Source organism: Mesoplodon bidens (assembly GCF_964165515.1).
Source record: "Mesoplodon bidens genome assembly, chromosome: 14".
NCBI lineage: Eukaryota > Metazoa > Chordata > Mammalia > Artiodactyla > Ziphiidae > Mesoplodon > Mesoplodon bidens.
Window position 1 is genome coordinate 75047632 of NC_138170.1, and position 19736 is coordinate 75067367.

Below are 19736 nucleotides of genomic sequence, written 5' to 3' on the forward strand. Positions count from 1 at the left end.
CAGATTGGTTTTAGGGAAGGTGAGACATTTTTAGGTGAGATCACTGAGAAAGTATACGATTTGAGTTCAGCCAGGGATGGAAATAAGCATTCTGCTTGTTCTCCTTTCCCGGTGAGTACAGATTTCATAGTCATTCACCTCCTTCCATTCCCCCTTCTCCCGCCCCCCTCCACACACACATGTGCACACACACTGCCATGCACACTTGGGCCCAAGCCTGGTGCAGACATTATTTCCCCGTGTCCAGCCCAGAGGTTTCCCACAGCTGGAGTGGGGAGCACCTGCGTGGCTCTGCTTTGTGTCTGTTTCACTCACTCATAGGCAGGCCTGGTTACCATCTGCATAGGTAAGGCGCCAGCCTAGCGTGAGCCACCAGCCCAGCTCCTGCAGGCATAGAGTAAACCTGGACATAAAGCAGGCATCCTGCCATACCTGAGGGGGCCTGTTTCGTGTCCCTGGTTCTTTCACACAGATACTTATTTATGCTTCCCTCTCTCTCTCTTGATATTCACATCTTCTCTTTGTTTTCAGTAGCTGAGTCATTCTGGAAACTGAAGGCATGAGCTGAGGGGGTCTCAAAACTTAGTGGCTTTGTCACTGATTTCTTTCATTCATTCATTCATTCATTCATTCAAGAAACTGCTGTGTGCCAGGATCTGTGGAGACAAACCTGCAGAGAACTTTACCACTGTACTTGAAGACCTCGAAGTCTGGTGGAGAGAGACAAATTTGTTAACTCATAATTGCAACCCAGTATGACAAGAACTCTTAGATGAGTTCATGGAAAGGACTTTGCAGGCACAAAAGAGAAAAAGCTGGAGACTTCATCTGGCAGAGTTTGGGAAGGATTTACAGAGAACATCATATCTGAGTTGGACCTTGAAGAATGCATAGGAGTTTGCTGGCTAGAGAAGTGAGAAGAGGTATAAAGTTGCAAGAAAGAAATCACAGTTTTTAAAAATAAATGCCAGGGTCGGTAATAAAAAGCAAGAGTAAATGATTCCACAGTGGAACTAAATTAGAAATCAATAATGAAAAGATCTCAGGAAAATCCCAAAATATTTGGAAATTACATAACAGATTTATAAATAACTTGTGAATCAAAGAAGCAATCGAAAGGGAAAAGGAAGTATTTTGAACTGAATCAAAATGTATACAAAACATATTAAAATTTGTGAGAGGCTGCGTAAGCAGTAATTAGGGGAAAAATTATAACAGTAAGTGCCTATATCAAAGAGAAGGGTCTTGAATGACCTCAGTTTCTAAGAAACTAGAAAAAGAAAAAATAATTAAATCCAAGTAAGTAGAACAAAGGAAATAGTAAAGAGCAGAAGTCAATGATATTAATATCAGAAAAAAAATAGAGAAAATCAGTAAGACCAGAAATTGATTCTTTGTGAAGGTTAATTAAATAAATCTCTAGTCAGACTGGTAAGGGAGAAAAAAAAGACACAAATTACAAATATAAGGAATGAAAAAAGTGGTATCACTATAGATTCTACAGATATTAAAAAGATAATTAGGGAGTAATATGAACAGGTTTATGTCAATAAATTCAATAACTTCAATGAAATGGACAAATTCTTATAAAGACACAAACTACCATAGCTCACTCGAGGAAGATTTGATACTTAAATAGCCCTATATCTATTTTTAAAAATTGAATTCATAGTTAAAAATATTCCCTCAGAGAAAACTCCAGGACAAGTTGGTTTCACTTGTGAATTCTACCAAACATTTAGGGAAAAAAGTATTACCAATTCGGCATATACTCTTCTAGAAAATTGAAAAGGTGAGACTATTACCCAACTCATTCTATGAGCCAGCATCACCTTGATATCACAGCCAGACAGAGACATTACAAGAAAATAAAACTATAGACCAATCATAAATATGTGTAAGAATTCTAAACAAAATATAATTGATTGAATACATCATGACTAAATTAACTTACCCAAGAAATGTAGGGTTGGCTTAACAATAAAAAAAATCAATCAGTGTAATTTATCTCATTAACAAACTAGGAAAGATAAAAACATGATAATCTCAATAAAAACCGAAAAAGCATTTAAAAATGAAACTCAACATCCATTCCTGATTAAAAACTCTCTTAGTAAACTAGCAACAGGAAGGAACTTTTTCAGTTTGATAAAGGGCATTAATGAAATAACCTACAGCTAACATCATACTTGTGAAAGACTGAATGCTTTCTCTTTAACATCAGGGAGAAGATAAGGATGACTGCTCTAATCACTTCAATTAAACTCTGTACTAGAGATTCTAGTCAATGCATAAATAAATAAATATATAGAGAGAGATAAATGTATGTATGTATGTATGTATGTATGTATGTATGTATGTCATACAGATTAGGAAAAAGCAATTCTGTTATTATTCTCAGATGACATGATCATCTATGTAGAAAATTTGATGTAATCTACAAAAAAGCTAGTAGAACTAATTGAGATTACTAAGTTTGCAGGAGAAAAGATCAATATACAAAAGTCAGTTGTATTTCTATATCCTAGCAGCAATTATAAATTGAATTAAAAATCTATAAGAGCATAAAAATATGAAATGCACAGGGATAAATCTGACAAAGAATGTGCAAGATCTATACACTGAAAACTATAAAACACTGCTGAGAAGAATTAGAGAAGACCTCAATACATAGAAATATCCGTTGATTGGTCAGAAAACTCAATATTGTTAAGATACAAATTATCTGTGAATTGATCTACTGATTTAATGCAATCTCAATCAAAATCTCAGGTGTTTCTGTAGAAATTGACAAGTACATTCTAAAATTTATGTGACAGTGCAAAGGATTCCAAATAGCCAAAACGGGTTTTGAAAAAGAAGAAAAATGTTTGAGGGAGAAAGCATTTTTTAATAGAAAAAATATAGAGATATTTGTTAATACCAGACCATGGAAAGCCGTGAATTATATTTGAATCATTTAAAAATAGGAAATCAACGCAAAAACTTGCACACAAATGTTTGTAGCAGCTTTATTCATAATTATCAAACCTTGGAAGCAACCAAGATATCCTTCAGTAGATGAATGGATAAACAAATTGATGTACATGCAGACAACAAAATACCATTTAGTGATAAAAAGAAATTAGCTATCAAGCCAATAATACATGGAAGAACCTTAAATGCATATTATTAGGTGAATGAAGCAAGTGTGAAAAGACTGCATACTGTATGAATTCAACCATTTGACATTCTGGAAAAAGCACAACTATAGAGACAGTAAAAAGATGAGTGGTTGCCAAGCGTTTCAGGGAAAAGAGAGGTTGGAATGAATAGGTAGAAAACAAGTGATTTTAGGGTAGTGAAACTATTCTCTGTGATACCGTAATGGTAGATACATTGCATTATGCATTTGCCAAAACCTGTAGAGCTGTACAACACAAAGAGTGAGCCCTTATGTAAACTATATAATATTGTAATATCAGTAGTGGCTCATAATTGTAACAGATGTGCCCCACCAATGCAAGATGTTAATGGGGGTAACCAGGAGGTGGGTGGAGAGGGTATATGGGAACTCTGTACTTCCTACTTATTTTTTTCTGTAACCTAAAACTGCTCTAACAATTAAAATCTATTTAAAAAGATAGGGACTCATTGTTTTCAGCAGTGGACTTGTTTTAATCAGAGCTGTGCTAAGTTCAGGTTTTGCCAGAGGCTGGAAGGGGAGACCAAAAGCCAGCACATTAATTAGGAGGTTACTGTAATCAAGGCCAGTGTCGGGTGGTGGCACCCAGAGCAGAGAGAAAGAGTGTGAGAGTGTCCTGAAGGAAGAGAGCCCGCTGATGATTTAGCTGTGACCATGAAGAGAGAAATCAGTGTCGATTGTGCTGGAAAGAAGACTTGATTAGCTCTGAGAGATTTCTGATTTAGTCTTGGCTCTGACTCCAGCACTTCTTGTGACTTCTGGCAAGTGACTTGGTATTTCTGGACCTTGATTACTGCAGGAATGCCCAGGAGGCATTACTGTGATGCACAGGCTTGAGATCAGTCCAGAAGTGTGCTGTCCGATATGTTAGCCATTCAACAATGGTGCCTGTTACCCACTAGAAGTGTGATTAGCCCAAACTGAGATGTGCGGTTTGTGTAAAATTGACTACAAAAGACTTAGGAAATAAAAAATGTAAAATAGTATTAATAATTTTTAGACTGATTATATATTTGAATTTCACCTGCTTCATTTTACATTTTTTTAATGAGGCAACTAGAAAATTTAAGATTACATATGTGGCTCACATTATATATCTATTGGGCAGTACTGGTCTTGAGCTTCACCGGATGCTTTGTGTTCAGAACCATCTAAACTTGACCGAAAAAATAGTCCCTGCCCACACAGATCCATGCCCCACTCCAGGATGCAAGTGGGATAGAGCAAGGCAGAGGAGTCAGGCAAGATTCCTGGGGTCGTGTCCACCCAACCCGTGTCTTTCTAGGAGTCATTTACACCAAGCCGTTGTGGGTGTAACCTGGGGAGATACATCCAAGCAAAAACCCTGCTTGAAATTCATCATAATATCTATATGAAAAGACCAGGTATTAGGGGTCGCTCCTTCCCCAAGACCAGAGTGTTCCCTAATGGTTTCTCTCTTCCTCTGCCTTCGAGCAATGATTAGCAATTTAAATCTGGACCTGACCCAGGGGACAGCATCTCCCAACCTCATCCTGCCCTGTGACGTGGCAGCAAGAAAACCGTGACAGGTGATCACCATGTCCTCTTGATGCAAGACTGACACCAGTGTGGAGAGGAAACCCTCCCCGCTCAGGGGGAGTTGAGCCTGAGCCCCAACTTGTTCCTACTGCTCCTCTAACATTTTTTGACCTTTTTCTCCAAGCACCCCCACTGTGCAGTCTCCAAGACAATACACCTGGTAGCTCTGACTTACTACAGGGACAGCACCCTGTGCATAGATCTTGCCCATACCTGTTCCAGAGTGGCCTTTGTTATGTTGTCATATTCACCCCTGGCCTTCAGGTAAAGATCCACATACTATCACCCACAAGTGAGACTCAGAAATGCAGCCATCTGCCTGGTCCCATGAGTCCCTGCTCAGCTCACAGATACTCAGTCCCATACCTCCTCCTCCAGTATCATCAATGAAACCTAATATCCTCAGTCTGGCATTTAATCTTTCATGTAATGACTCAAACCAACTTTCCTGATGCATATCTCTTTTTCTCGGCAGAGCAGGGTTTCTTCCTTCCTGTAAACACACTCTTCAACATACAGAACTGAGAATGTGATGTGTTGGCAGTCATGGAGAAGGTCTGGCTGTAGAGGCCAAAGTGATCCGACACAAACAAGGCATGTCTTTGAAGTTTTCTGTTAGAAAATATTCATATAAATTTTACTTTCTATTCCAAACACACACACACACACACACACACACATACACACAAACACACACATATGTCTTAAATCACTATTTAGTAAAATTGTTACCCCAGGAAGATGTTTTATTATATCACCATGGAATCTTATACTCCTGGCACCTCCACCAAGTACTCCCAAGGGTAAATATTCCTCAGTTTAAGAAAAAATGTACAACAGAAACCTACTTAAGTTAGGAAATTTTTCTCAACTTTCTCTGGCCCTTAGGAACTACTTAGTCTTTCAGAAGTTCCCATGTATCTGAAGTCCTTGTACTTACTGCAGCTGTATTCAAATTTCACTGCTTCCTTGCGCCATCTCTGCCCATGCAGGCAGGACACTGGGTCTCATTTCACTGAGTTGCAGCTGCAGCATCTGCCTTTATCTCCTGCTTTGTCCTTAGCTGCTTATTATGTGCTCTGTCACTCTCTTCTGTCTCCTCTGCTACACCATGAGGTTTGAGAAAGCAGGACTCATGTCCATCTTGTTTAAGGCTTCTTCCCAGAATTTAGCATAGTGCCTGGCATAGGATTAGGGCTCACTGAGGATTCAGTAAATCAATGACTGTTTAAATGAAAGAAAATTGGTGTGTTTTACCTTAAGAGACTGTCAATATTTTGCGGACAGTATGTGCTATCCTTGCCCTTGTGTTTCCTTCGTGCCCATAACTCATGCGCGTTTGGTATCTGTGGAAGGTTGGATGGATGCATGGGGATGATGATGGAGAGTTTGGATATTTGATAGAATTACCAATGAGCTCAACTTATTTTCTTTACAAGCACATTATTAGAGTGAGCTATTCTGTATTTGATATTTTATATGGGGATGTGTTTTAAAGTAGCTCTATGCTTTGGTACAACCTGCTATTAGACTTGGATATAGGGCCAGTTGTTGAGGGCCATTGAGAGCTGGGAAGAAGAGGAGTCTTTGGAGGTCTTTCTGAGAAGGGATCATGGGGTGGCAAAGGGGCAACTAGATGGTAATTGCTTACAAGAAGAGACAAGTGCTCCTCTCATTTGATCAACAGCGAACATTCCATACCTGTCCTGCCTCCAGGATTTCCATGCCTTTGATGGAAAGTATGTCAAATGGCACAATTACCCCCAGGCTTCATAATAAAGTGATTAGAGAGATGATATTACCATAGAGTAGAAATGGAATTTCCCATCCCTTTGAGTTTAGTGCACACAATGGAGAACTGAGAGATGTTAGAAAGCAGAACAGAGAAGCATGAGCAACACATGCCCTCCTGAGAGAAATCATGTAGTGATGGGTGTGAATGAGGATGACTTTTACAAGTGATGTCTAATCAGGAGGCTGATGTTTGTGCTTACTGTCATTTAAAGCTCTTTGCAGACTTTTGATTCCAGTGTTCCTATCCCATATTCAGATATTTCCAGAAGTGGTGGGAAAAGTGATTTGGGAGATGGAGGAGGGACATAGAGTGTCTTAGTCTGTGTGAGCTGCTATAATAAAATACCACAAACTGGTGGCTTATAAACAACATAAATTTATTTCTCACAGTTCTGGAGGCAGGGAAGTCCAAGACCATGGCGCCTGGTGAGGGCCCACTTCTAAGATGGTAGTCTTTTTGCTGTGTCCTCACATGTTGAAAAGGGCAAAGAAGCTTTCTCAGGTCTCTTTTAAAAGGGTACCGATTCCATGTGTGAGGGCTTTCCCTTCATGATCTAATCACATCTCAAAGGCCCCACCCCCTAATACTGTCACCTTGGGGGTTAGGATCTCAACATATGCATTTTGGGGAAGCATAAACATTCAGATCATAGCAGAATGGATGTATGGCAACACAACACTATTCTTGAATAAATTTATAAATGATGGTAGAAATTATGGCACTCCAAAATGTATTTGTCCCTTTGGCTCTACGAGAATGGAATGGATGGCTGAATTCATAATGTTAGTCCTGGAGGATATCTATCCACTGTATACTGCAAGTCAGGAGCACACGAAGGTGAGACCCAGGACTCAGTTTCTTCCCATGGCCTCCTGGCAGGTGGGCCATACACATTTAGACTCTACCAGCCTGTCCATCCTGCACTAGTCTCATCTGGCATGACTGTTCTCCCCTAATCATTGTCTTTTACCATCACAGAATATCAGTTGACACCATTAAACAACCCACTGCCCTATAACCTTGGTTTTCCAAGTGTGGTCTGAGGACCAGCGGCCTGGTGTCACCTGGGAATCTCAGGCTTCACCCAGAACTCACAAGTCAGAATTTGAATTTAACAAGATTCCCCAGTGATTTATATGCACTTTACAATTTGGAAGCACTGCCCTATAACACCCTTCACTGGTCTGCTTCTTTATAAGGGACATTCTAGTCTCCTAAATTCAGTTTATTCTGTCTCAAATTACGTTCCTACATCTGGTCATCAAACTTTCTTTTTTTTCCATCTGAGAGATGGTTTTTCCAGGCCCACTGCTGACAGATGCTGCTTTACTACCTGGAGATGAGCCTTTCAAGGCTCTCTTTCCTCAGAGAGAGAGGAAAAAGGAAATAGCTTCAGGTCAGTTTAATTTCTCTGTCCACTTAATTCCACATAGGATACACGTGGCTTGTTTTTATTTTCTTAAAGACAATCAGTTTCTGATTTCCTGAAGCTATAAGTTGTTAAAGAATCGTTTGCATGTCTTCTTGAAGTTGAATGTGTTAGATAAAATTATAGTTTTGATCTTTGATGTTAAGAAAGCACCTTCCCAAACACCATCAATGGTAATATTTGTAATATTAGGCTGGTCACAAAACACCTATGGGTCTGTTGGTGAGTTAGTTTGTAACCAAAAAGATTAGAAAAGGAGTCTCCTCCACTCATTCCCCCCCCCCCCGCAGACCCCTGCACAGCAAAGTGTAACATACAGTAGCCTGAGGTGAGCTGGTCTGTACACTGGGAAAAGGGGAATATGGGAAAAATGAACAAACCTATCAAGCCATTAGGGGGTCTTGGTTGAGGATTTCAGTTGGTAATGTAACATTGTTATAATAAACAGAAGGGTTGAAGAGGGGTTTGATTTGACCTTTTATAGTTTCCAAATGTTCATGAAAGGCAGTGTACCTTTAGTTGTAGAGAACTTGTGGCTTTTCGAACTATCCAGTATGCTGGTAACTTTCTTTAAAATCATGCATCTTATAATAAAAGCCTGCAGCCTTCAGATTGAGACAGATCTAGATTCTAATGCCAGCCTCAGCTTTTACTAGTTCTGTGACCTTGGGCAACTTAGTTTCCTCATCTGTAAAATGTAGAATTTCACAACTAATGTGGAGAGTTGTGAACTTTAGTGAAAATGGATGCAAAATATCTGGCACATAGTTGGGATTCAATAGTTTGTGGCTTTTATTCTGTAGCTTCTATGGTAATGCTTAGTGGAGTAAACATGTAAGAAACACTTGTCGAATTTGCTTTTTCCCTGAACTCATCTTCTTGTGTTGAGGGATAGAAGTAGAAATAATCTGAGGAAAAGGTCTTCTCTTGATAACTTGACTTAGAAGTTAACTTATATAAGCAGTCCCCAGTTGAAAAATTAATCTCATTAACCAGCTCTGTTATTAAGACAGATTTTAGGATGACGTTTCAGGAATATAATGAGTCAAGTTGACATCCATGGACATTCTTGATATAGCCACGGTGTTTCTCTGTGATGATTCTTGCTTCCAACCTAATAGGACTCAGGAGGAGAAATATATCTCAGTTTCCATGCTATTGAATACAGTAGTTATTAGCTCAGGTCAAATTTCTTGCTCATCAGGGTTTGAGGGTAAGTACCTTCCATCTCGGCAGGGGACGGGTCAGACATTCACATGCCCTGGATGTTTGCATGATAGGTGTTCCTATTCGAGCTGAGTTGCTGAACAGCAGAAGAGTGTGGAACTTGGAGGTTGGAGGTGGCACACATGAAAGGACTTGAGATGAAGAACCAGGAAAGAAATATACCATGTTATGCCTTCAACCATGAGTAGTGACCTTGAGTACACACTTAATATTTACTTTATCTTCTTATATATTTTATTAATTAGACCTTTGGTAACCTTATGTAAATAGTGCTCATAATTAAGGGACGGGACATTGACTGATGTACTTTAGGTGCCTTAAATGGTAAAGGCAATTTGTGAAGTTCAGGTTCATGGTGATTGGATATGAGTGGGCTTCGGGCAGGGAAAAGAAGCACACTAAAATCCTTGACCCAGTTCCTATAGGTTGCACTAAAAATGAGGTTCACGATTGAAAAGATGTATTTCTAAATTGGCTGAATAACCCCCATTATCTCACGCTACAGTGAGAAAATGAAAACATGATCCAAAGCGTTGATGTTTATCCCTAAGAAACTTTTTTTTCTTATTCAATCCTTTATAATGGACATTTTTTTCTCCTTGGGTAGTTTTGCTCTTCTTTTTGAAAAGATGAGTGATATCAGAAAATTTTAAAATGTATTTTGCACAGCTGTTTTTATATGATCAAAAAGCAGTTTCTTCAAATTGAAGAAGCATTTACAAATCTCATTACTTTCCAACTTCATAGTTTAAGGATTTTAATTTGGTTTTAGAGAAGCCTTTTAGGAATTAAACTAGAATTTTTTTCTACCAATGTACCCATCATCCAATGTGGAAACTAGAATATTGACAAAAACATGCCATGTGATTTTCCCATTATATCTCCTTTCTCTCCCCAGTTAAGGTGGCAATCATCCTTAACACTGTGTTTACTATACCTTTTCTAAAAATTTATTAAACCTTCATATTTTTTTTGAACTTACACAAAGAGGTTAGGAAATCAGTCTCTGTCTCTTAGGAATATGTGATTCTTTCAGAAACATTCAGTGTAATGTAAAACAAAACTCAGATTGGAGGAGATGTTAGTCCTTGTTTTTTTGTTTAAATACTACAATTTAATGTTCGACAAGGAATAGCACAAATCAAATTTCATGACACTCTGAAAGCAGTTCTACATATTACATGAGGAACCTTTTGTCAAATAAGAACACTATGTCATTTGTCATCGAGAACTGTGGTAACTAGCAAGTGTTAGAGTACAGAGTTAATAATGAGTTTCATGTGTAAGTACGTCTTCCTGTTTGTACTGCACACAGTGAAATTATGCCAGTTTTGAGAGACAGGACATGGTCCTTCTAATTTACCATTGGTTTTTGCCATCGAATGTTTCTAAAATGTTACCTCACTGTGATCTTGATTTGCATTTCTCTCATCTCTAATGAAATCAAATGGTTTTTCATATATGAATTGGTCATATGTAATTCCTCTTTTTTCTTTTATTTATTTATTTATAATATTTGTTTATTTTGGCTGTGCTGGGTCTTCATTGCAGCACGCAGGATCTTCATTGCGGCATGCGGGATCTTTAGTTGCAGCATGCGAACTCTTAGTTGCGGCATGCATGCGGGATCTAGTTCCCCAACCAGGGATGGAACCCGGGCCCCCTGCATTAGGGGAGTGGAGTCTTACCCACTGGGCCACCAGGGAAGTCCCTATAATTCCTCTTTTATAAAATACCTATTTATGTCTTTTGTCTATTTGTCTTCTTTTTGATTTGTAGAAGTATTATATTTTTTATGCTTTTGCTGATATCAGTTACATATGTGACAACATATCACACAGCCTCTACCTTAACAATTTGATTTTTTAAGTGTTTTGTCATAACAGATATTTTGATTTTAGTATGAACAAGTTTTCAATTTTTGTATTACTAGTTCCTTTGTCATTTTAAGAAATCCTTGTCTACCCAATGATTAGAATGATAGTTTTCTGCCATGCCAGTTATATTAACTAATGTCTTAATTCATTAATTGTTATGTTACACACGTGAGCCATAAAAAATGTGTGAGACACTGTCCTCACGAGAAATAAGCCCATGGACAGATATGTAGAACATGGTAAGTGCTACTACAACATTTAGTACACTTGGGCAGAAAAACACTTCCTTAAAACAGGATTCTGTAAAGTGGAAAACTTACATAGTTTTGTTCACATATACCCTTAAAACTTGATTGAAACAGGCAGGAACATCTAGTCTCATTTATCTCTAATAATATTTGAAGACCATAGAAGAATTTGTTAAGAATGAGTCATATACAGCTGATTATAAAACAAATTTTATTTGTCAATTTTTTGTCTGTGAGTTTGAAAATCCTCACCCTTACCTCCCACTAAGATTCTAGTATGAATTATAAAACTGCAATGTTTTAATACAAAGCTGCAACTGATTATGATCCAAACTGGACCATCTTTGGTATTTGCCATGTTTGCTCTCGTTCCAGTTAAATGTGTGTTTGGATGTCTACTTCTTGCCTCATCTTGGGACCCTTATTACTAGTCACACTGAATCCTTAGCTTTTGCCGATACACTTGATCAATTTGTAGAGTCTGAGTATGTAGCAGTCATCCATACAGATGGCTTTGATTACATCAAGTATGCTCTGCGAAATGCAACTTGCCTTCTTTCTTAGTTCGATGACTATGATCCTCTCTATCTTTTCTCCTCTCTAATCTCAGAGTTCTTGAAACTATTTGAATTCTCCTTGGTGGCTTCTGGAGAATTGATCTCATGTGTGCTGTCTTGGGGAGGAGAATGCTTCAAATCACCTATCGTGGGATGTTCCAATTCTTGCTTGAAGTTTCATATGAACATTGATGCCCATGGCAGGGAAAAAATACACATGATGATACAGCTTTGAAACATCATTACACTTCCTCTAGTCAGCAAGAAAGCTCTAGCCACATCATATCCGAATATCCTTCATATTATACTAGGAGAGGGATAAGAACAGGGTAAAAGGAACAAAGAGAAGAGTTACTTAACCCACATGGCATGGCCAAAGAAAGCGTCTAAGAAAAGTCAATAAGCATGAGCTCGATGAAGAAGAAAGAAGAGGAAGGCAGTGCAACATGCAGCAACTACAGTGGAGAACGGCTATGGAGCTTTTTAAAAGATGGCTCATTTCCTTCTGTGGCTTAGGAGACATTGATATCATCACCCAGTTCAAATCCTCAGTCTGGCAGTATGGGGATCCACCATGACCATCACCACCAGAAACCACACGAGTGGTTAGCATATGTAAATATGACCTCATACACATTTATTCAAAGTGACATTCATATCAAAATAGATCATTTCGCACAAGGGACAAAGGGCAAACCTTGGCTACAAATTGTGTGCCAAGAGGGTGGTTTTCCAAAAAAAAGTCCCTAAGGTTTTTTTCCTTACCAAGGGCAAAATGTTCAAGTGCAAGATTCTGCCACATGTTTCCCTTCGAGCAGATGGCAGAAAGGTTTGTCTGCAATGTGGAACTTGTTAAGGGGGGAAGGCCTTCCTGATAGAGATCAAGAAGACAGCTTAAATTTACTTAGTGGTAGAATGGTTTGTAATCCATTCATGCTTGTGAGTTTAATGCCTTTATAATTACTTGTAAGTAGATTGAGAGAATCAACTCAAGGGAAAAGACTGTTTATCTGATGCTTAAACTTCTGCTGAACACTCCAGACAATATATCCATTCCTTGTCTATGTCATTGAATTATGTTTTACAAAGACATCATTTTAATTTTGCTACTTTGATAATGAAAATATTTTGCCTGTCTATGAAAGAGAGGCCAAGGACCATCAAGGGGTTGTTTTTGGAAATGGCCTGATGGTCTTTATGGACAATAACATCAAGACCAACCACCACTAAAATACGACCCCTCTCACTACAACCCTAGATGCTATGTTGTGTAGATGAGGATGCATTAGGTTTTGCTATGGTAACAAACAACCCCCAAATATCAGTGGTTGAAGACAAGTTTATCTCTCTCATACAAAGTTCACTCTGCAAAACATTCCAAGGCAGCTGTCTTCCATGTGTTGGCTCAGCATTCCAGGGTACTTGAAAATTATGGCACTTCCATACACACACTTCCATAATCTCCCAGGCAGAATGAGAACCGAATGATCTTATACTGACAATTAAATTTTCCATCCCCCAAGTGACACAAGCCTGTTCTGTCCATAACCCATTAGAAAGGACTAATCATAAGACACCCCCCACCCCACAACTGCAAGTTGGGTTAGGAAATTTAATCCTCTCATACAATGAAAAGGGGAGGAAATTGAATAAAGACAAGTATTTACAATCTACTTTAACATGAATTGTTCCAAATTTGCAAAGCAACTGTATGCAGTAAGAATGAATGTGCTCATTTTAAATACAAGAGGCACTATAGATTAAGTGCCTGAGAGCATGGCTTTGGAGTCCGAAAATCTTAAATCTCTAGCGTAGGCTCTATGGGGGCTCAGGCAAAACATAATCTCTGTTTCATTTTTTTGATAAATTGGGATGAGATTATCTACTTCATAGAGATGCTTTGAGGTTTAAATGCAGTAAATAAAATGGATTGCAGGGTCTGATACATAGATGCTCAAAAAACTTTAGCTCATATTATTAAAAGGACACTGATTAATCAGAGTTAAGAAATACATAGCTAATGAGTGAGAGACTGTTCTTCTCAAATACTTTAGGGGAACACGTTGACTCAGAAGACAAAATTTTTTAAAGCTAGCCAAACTGGATTCAGAACTCACATTTATCTAATTTCCTACTGCACCACAATGCCTTTTGTTTTGACATGGGATGGTAATGTGTTACCAGGTTCTCCCAAACCTTCTTTATGAATAGCCTCTCTCCCTAACCCAACCTCTCTACCCTGGCTCTACCATGTCCACAGAGAGGACTTGGGTTTAGCCACAGTTGCCCAAGCATTTAAGTAAGGAAAGCAGGAGATACCATGTTTTGTGTCAGGAGACTTGGGCTCCAGCCCTAACTTTGTTGCTCAATATTTATGTGGCATTAGGCAAGTCACTTAAATTTTCAACTATGAATATGGGATAGTAGAGAAGTTTGTGCGTCAAACAAAACAAAACAAAACAAAGCAATAGACGTTTAATTCCTACTTCACAGGGCTGTAGTGATCAAATACATTAAAATATTTTAAAACACTTTAAAATATCCAAAGGGCCATAGAGGACTTAAGGACAGAAAAGATTCTATCTAGCAGAAGAGCAGAGAGCATGAAGACTCAGATCAGTGTAGGTTACATGGGTCTGGTTTCACTGCAAAGGCCTATGGTGAGAACAGTGTATTTGTCCAAAAGTCCTGAACCCCTAGACACCTACACACTTCATTTATCACCCAGCCTAACTTGCTGCCTTCCTACTAGTCAGCCACCCAGACTGTCTCCTTTTGAAAAGAGATGATGTGTATTTCATTAACATTAGGACTGCTCCTTCTTAGGCAAACTTTTCTTAATACACCAAAAACACAGATAAAATAAAAACCTCTGTTCTTCAAAATATACTGTAAGAAAAGACACTGTTCAGAAAATTAAATGATAAGCCACAGACTGGGAGAAAACATTTGAGAGAGAACTTGTACCTGTAAGACATAAAGAACTCCTACAACAAAAAAAAGAAAAAGGAAAAGAAAATCTAATATTTTTTTTACAAGGACAAAGAATCTAAGCAGACACTACATTAAAGAAGATGTACGAATGGCAATGGCCAGTAACACCTGAAAACATGTTCAATGTCATTGTTATCAAAGGAATGCAAATTAAAACCACAATGAGATATACTGCACACCTATTAGAATGGCTAAATTAAAAAAAATACCAAGTGGTATTGAAACTGGAACTCTCATATATTGCAAGTGGAAATGAAAATGTTGTAGCCACTTTGGAAAACATTTTGGTATTTTCTTATAAAGTTATCATACACTAATATTCCTACTCTAAAATGTATCCAAGAGAAATGAAAACATATGCATACACAGTTTTGTTTGGGAATGCTCATAGTACCTTTACTCATAATCAAACTAAATGGGAAACAACCCAAATATCCATCAACTGGTGAATAGATTAAAATTTTTGTGGTATATACATATAAAGGAAAACTACTTATCAGTGAAAAGGAACAAAATGTTGCTCCATGTATTCATGGTTGAATCTCAGAAGCATTAAGCTTAGTGACAAAAGACAGACACAAAATACTACGTACTGTAGTCTATTTGTATGAAGTGCCAGAAAAGGCAAGTATAGTGACAGAAAGACAGCAATTGCCTTTCTAGGTTTGAAAGGAGGATTACCTATAAAGGAGATTGAGAAAACTTGCTGATTTGATGGAAATGTTCCATATAGTTTGTGGGTAGTCACACAACTGTATACTTTTGCCAAAATTTATTGAACAGGGATGTTGACCAAAGTTCCACAAGTCCTTGGCTGCCTTCAAATAGGTAGAGGTAGAATGAATGCTCTTGTTGTAATAGGTTTAAACAATTAAAAAAATTTTATTCATCTTTTATAGGTGTTCTTGGCAGGATTAGTTTGATATTAGATAATCCATCAGAAACATGTCTTTTCATTTTTCCCTTTTAAATTTATATTCATGTTTATTAGTGAAGTTGAATTAATTTTTAATAATAATTTACTGGACAGTCTATTTACTTCTTTTCTGATTTTAAAAATAAACTTAATTTTAGAGTAATATTATATTTGCAAAAAATTTATGAATGTAGTACGGAGAGTTCCCATATATACCCCTATACAGTTATCCCTATAATTAAAATTTTATATTAATATGGCACATACATCACAATAAATAAATCAGTATTGATACATTATTATTAACTAAAGTCCACACTTTATTCAGATTCCCTTAGTTTTTACCTAATATACTTTTCTCCTGTTCTAGAATCCTACCCAGTATACTGCATCAGACTTTCATGGTGTCTTCTTATGGTCCTCTTGGCTATGACAGTTTCCTCAGGTTTTACTTATTTTTTATTACCTTGACTTTTAGGGAGTCCTGGTCAGGTTTTTGTGGAATGTCCTCAGCTGGGATTTGGTTTTTCTTATGATTAGACTATTTATGGACTTTGAGGAGGAAGACCCACAGAGAAAATTGCCATTCTTATCACATCAGATCAAGGGCACATACTATGAACATGACTTATCACAGTTGAGGTTCCTGTTGATCACCTGGCTGAGGTGGTGTTTGTTAGCTTCTTTCATTGTACTCTTTTTTCCTCTCTCCATTTTGTACTTTTTGGAATTAAGTGACTAGACGCAGGAGTGAGGAGTTATGCCTCACCTCCTTGAAGACAGAATATCTACATAAATAAATTATTTGGAGTTCTTCTTCATGGGATATTTTTCTATTCCCCCTAATTATTATATTTATTAATTTATTCATTTACTAATTTTGTACTTTGGGTTACAACCAAAACCACTTTATTTTTTTGCTGCTCAAATTGTTCCAGCTTTGGCACTGGGGACTCTTTCAGTTAGATCCTGTGCCTCTTTGACATAGTCTCATCATTATGAGTCTTTTTGTTTGTTTGTTTGTTTGTTTAGTACTTCCTCACTTTCTGACAGTACAAAATGTTCCAGGCTCATATTTTATATTTCTCCATCCCTGCCCTGGAATGCCCAGCCATTTCTCCAAGGGACCCTGGTTCCTTTTATTGCAGAAGGGTATTAGAAATCAAGATCTAGGTGCTAGCTGTGCTGATTGCTACTAGGGTGTCATTGCTTCTAGGCCCTTTCAGCTGACAGAGAAAGAAAATATATGAAGGACTACTAACCCACATACATAAACATATCTACAAATATTTCCATATGTGTCCATCTACATCTTTATTAAGCCAAGACCTTTCCAACTCTAATCCATTACTATGTGAATCATTCCAGCCCTCTCCCCTTGCTTGTCTGTAACCTCCCACTCCAGAAGTGAGAAGTCTGGTTCCCACCATTGCCATCCATTACTTAGTTGTTCAGTTCCAGTATAGATGTATAGTGGTGTCAGAGTTGTTTAACTCGTATTCCTGTGGGAAACGACTTTGTCAGCTAGAGTACAGTGCTTGTGTGCAGTTCTTTTTGCTTTAATCCTATAGATGTCACTCATTTCCATAGTTACTGAGGTTAGCACCTTTTTTTCCTCACACTCTCTTCAGTGAGATAAAGTTACATCTTTTGTCTCAGTCTGCATCCTGACCTGGTATCGCCTCTGACCCCCCAATAAATGTTTTTTTAATTTACATGCATTCAGGGTCACTATTTGTGCTGTAAATTTCTGTGGGTTTTGAAAAATGCATAATGTCATGTATCCACCATTGCAACTATCATACAGATTAGTTTCACTGCTCTAAAAAAATCTCTTATTCTGTTCCTTCCCAAACACCTGGCCACCACTGATCTGTTTACCATCTTTATAGGTTTGTCTTTTCCAGAATGTCATATAACTGGAATCATGCAGTAAGTAATCTTTAGATTGTTTCTTTCACTTAGCAATATGCATCTGCGCTTTTGCATTGCTTGATATCTCATTCTCTTTCATCGCTGAAGAGCATTCCACTGCATGGATGTGCGGTGTGTCCATTCACCTATTGAAGGACGTCTTGGTTACTTCCAGGTTTGATGATTATGAATAAAGCTGCTGTAACGATTTATATGAAGATTTTTTTGTGTAGACATAAGTTTTAAATCACTTTGGTAAATACCTAGTACCTTGATTGCTGGATTGTATGGAAGGACTATGCTTATCTTTGTGAGAAACTGTCAAACTATTTTCCAAAGTGTCTTATCATTTTCATTCCCACTAGCAATGAATAAGAGTTTGTTTTGCTCTGAATGCTCACCAGAAATTAGTGTTGTCGGTTTTTTGTATTGTAGTCGTCCAGTAGATGTGTAGTTACTCATTGTTTTAATTTTTTTTCAATTTCACTGGTAACAAATTATGTTGAGCATCTTTTCACGTTTATTTGATATATATACTATATTCTTCTGTGAGCTGTCTGTTCAAATCTTTTGCTTATTTTTAAATAATTAATTAATTAATTTCTTTTTGGCTGCATTGGGTCTTCAGTGCTGCACATGGGCTTTCTTTAGTTGCATTGAGCAGGGGCTACTCTTCGTTGCGGTGTGAGGCCTTCTCATTGCTGTGGCTTCTCTTGTTGCAGACCATGGGCTCTAGCACACAGGCTTCAGTAGTTGTGACACATGGGCTCAGTAGTTGTGACACATGGGCTCAGTAGTTGTGGCACATGGGCTCTAGAGTGAAGGCTCAGTAGTTGTGGAGCAACGGGCTTAGCTGCTCCACAGCATGTGGGATCTTCCTGGACCAGGGCTTGAACCCGTGTCCCCTGCATTGACAGGCAGATTCTTAACCACTGCGCCACCAGGGAAGCCCCTCTTTTGCTTATTTTTAAAAATTAAAATTGTTTTTTAATTGTTGAAGTTTAAGAGTTCTTTGTATATTTTAGGTGCAAGTCTTTTATCAGATATGTGATATTTTCTTCCAGTGTGTGGCTTTTGATTCTTTTAACATCATCTTTTGCAGAGTAGGTTTTAATTTTAATAAAGTTGAACATCTATTTTTTCTTTCATGAATTATGATTTTAGTGTTGTATCTCATCACTGAGCCCAAAGGCACATAGATTTTCTAAAATGTTTTAGAAGTTTTATAGTTTTGCATTTTTACATTTGGCCAATGATCAATTTTGAGTTAAACTTTGTGTAAAGTGTAAGACGTGTGTCTAGATTTATGTATTCTTTTCTTGCTCTGTGATTTTTAAAAATTTATTTATTTATTTATTTATTTGGCTGAATTGGGTCTCAGTTGCCATACGTGGGATCTTTGTTGTGGCATGTGGGATCTTTCATTGCATCATGCAGGCTTCTCTCTAGTTGTGGCATGTGCTCTAGAGCATGTGGGCTTAGTTGCCCTGCTTCTTGTGGGATCATAGTTCCCCAACCAGGGATTGAACCCACATCCCCTGCATTGGAAGGCAGATTCTTAACCACTGGACCACCAGGGAAGTCTCTGCTCTGTGATTTTTAAAAAACCATCCATTTTTCCATTTTTCTATTGAGTTATTTGACTTCATATTGTCGAATGAGAGAGTTCTTGATATATTCTCAGTAGTGTTCTTTTATCAGTTACATATTTTATAAATATATTCTCCCAACCTATGGCCTGTGGCTTGCTTTGAAGTTTTTTCTTGGTTTCTTTACTGAATATATAAATTACTACAGTACTATTCATATACATAACTTCAGACATTCACATTGCATTTTATTGAACATGGTAACTCTGCACACACACACACAAAATAAGTTTAGTTTTTGAGCTGACAAACTATCAATCTTTTCCATTATGGTTAGACTTTTATTTTGTTTGTAAAATTCTTTCCTATTTTGAGAAAAAATATATTTTTTTATTCTATTACCTCCTAAATTAAAATTTTTGAACTTAAATTTAGAATATTATTAC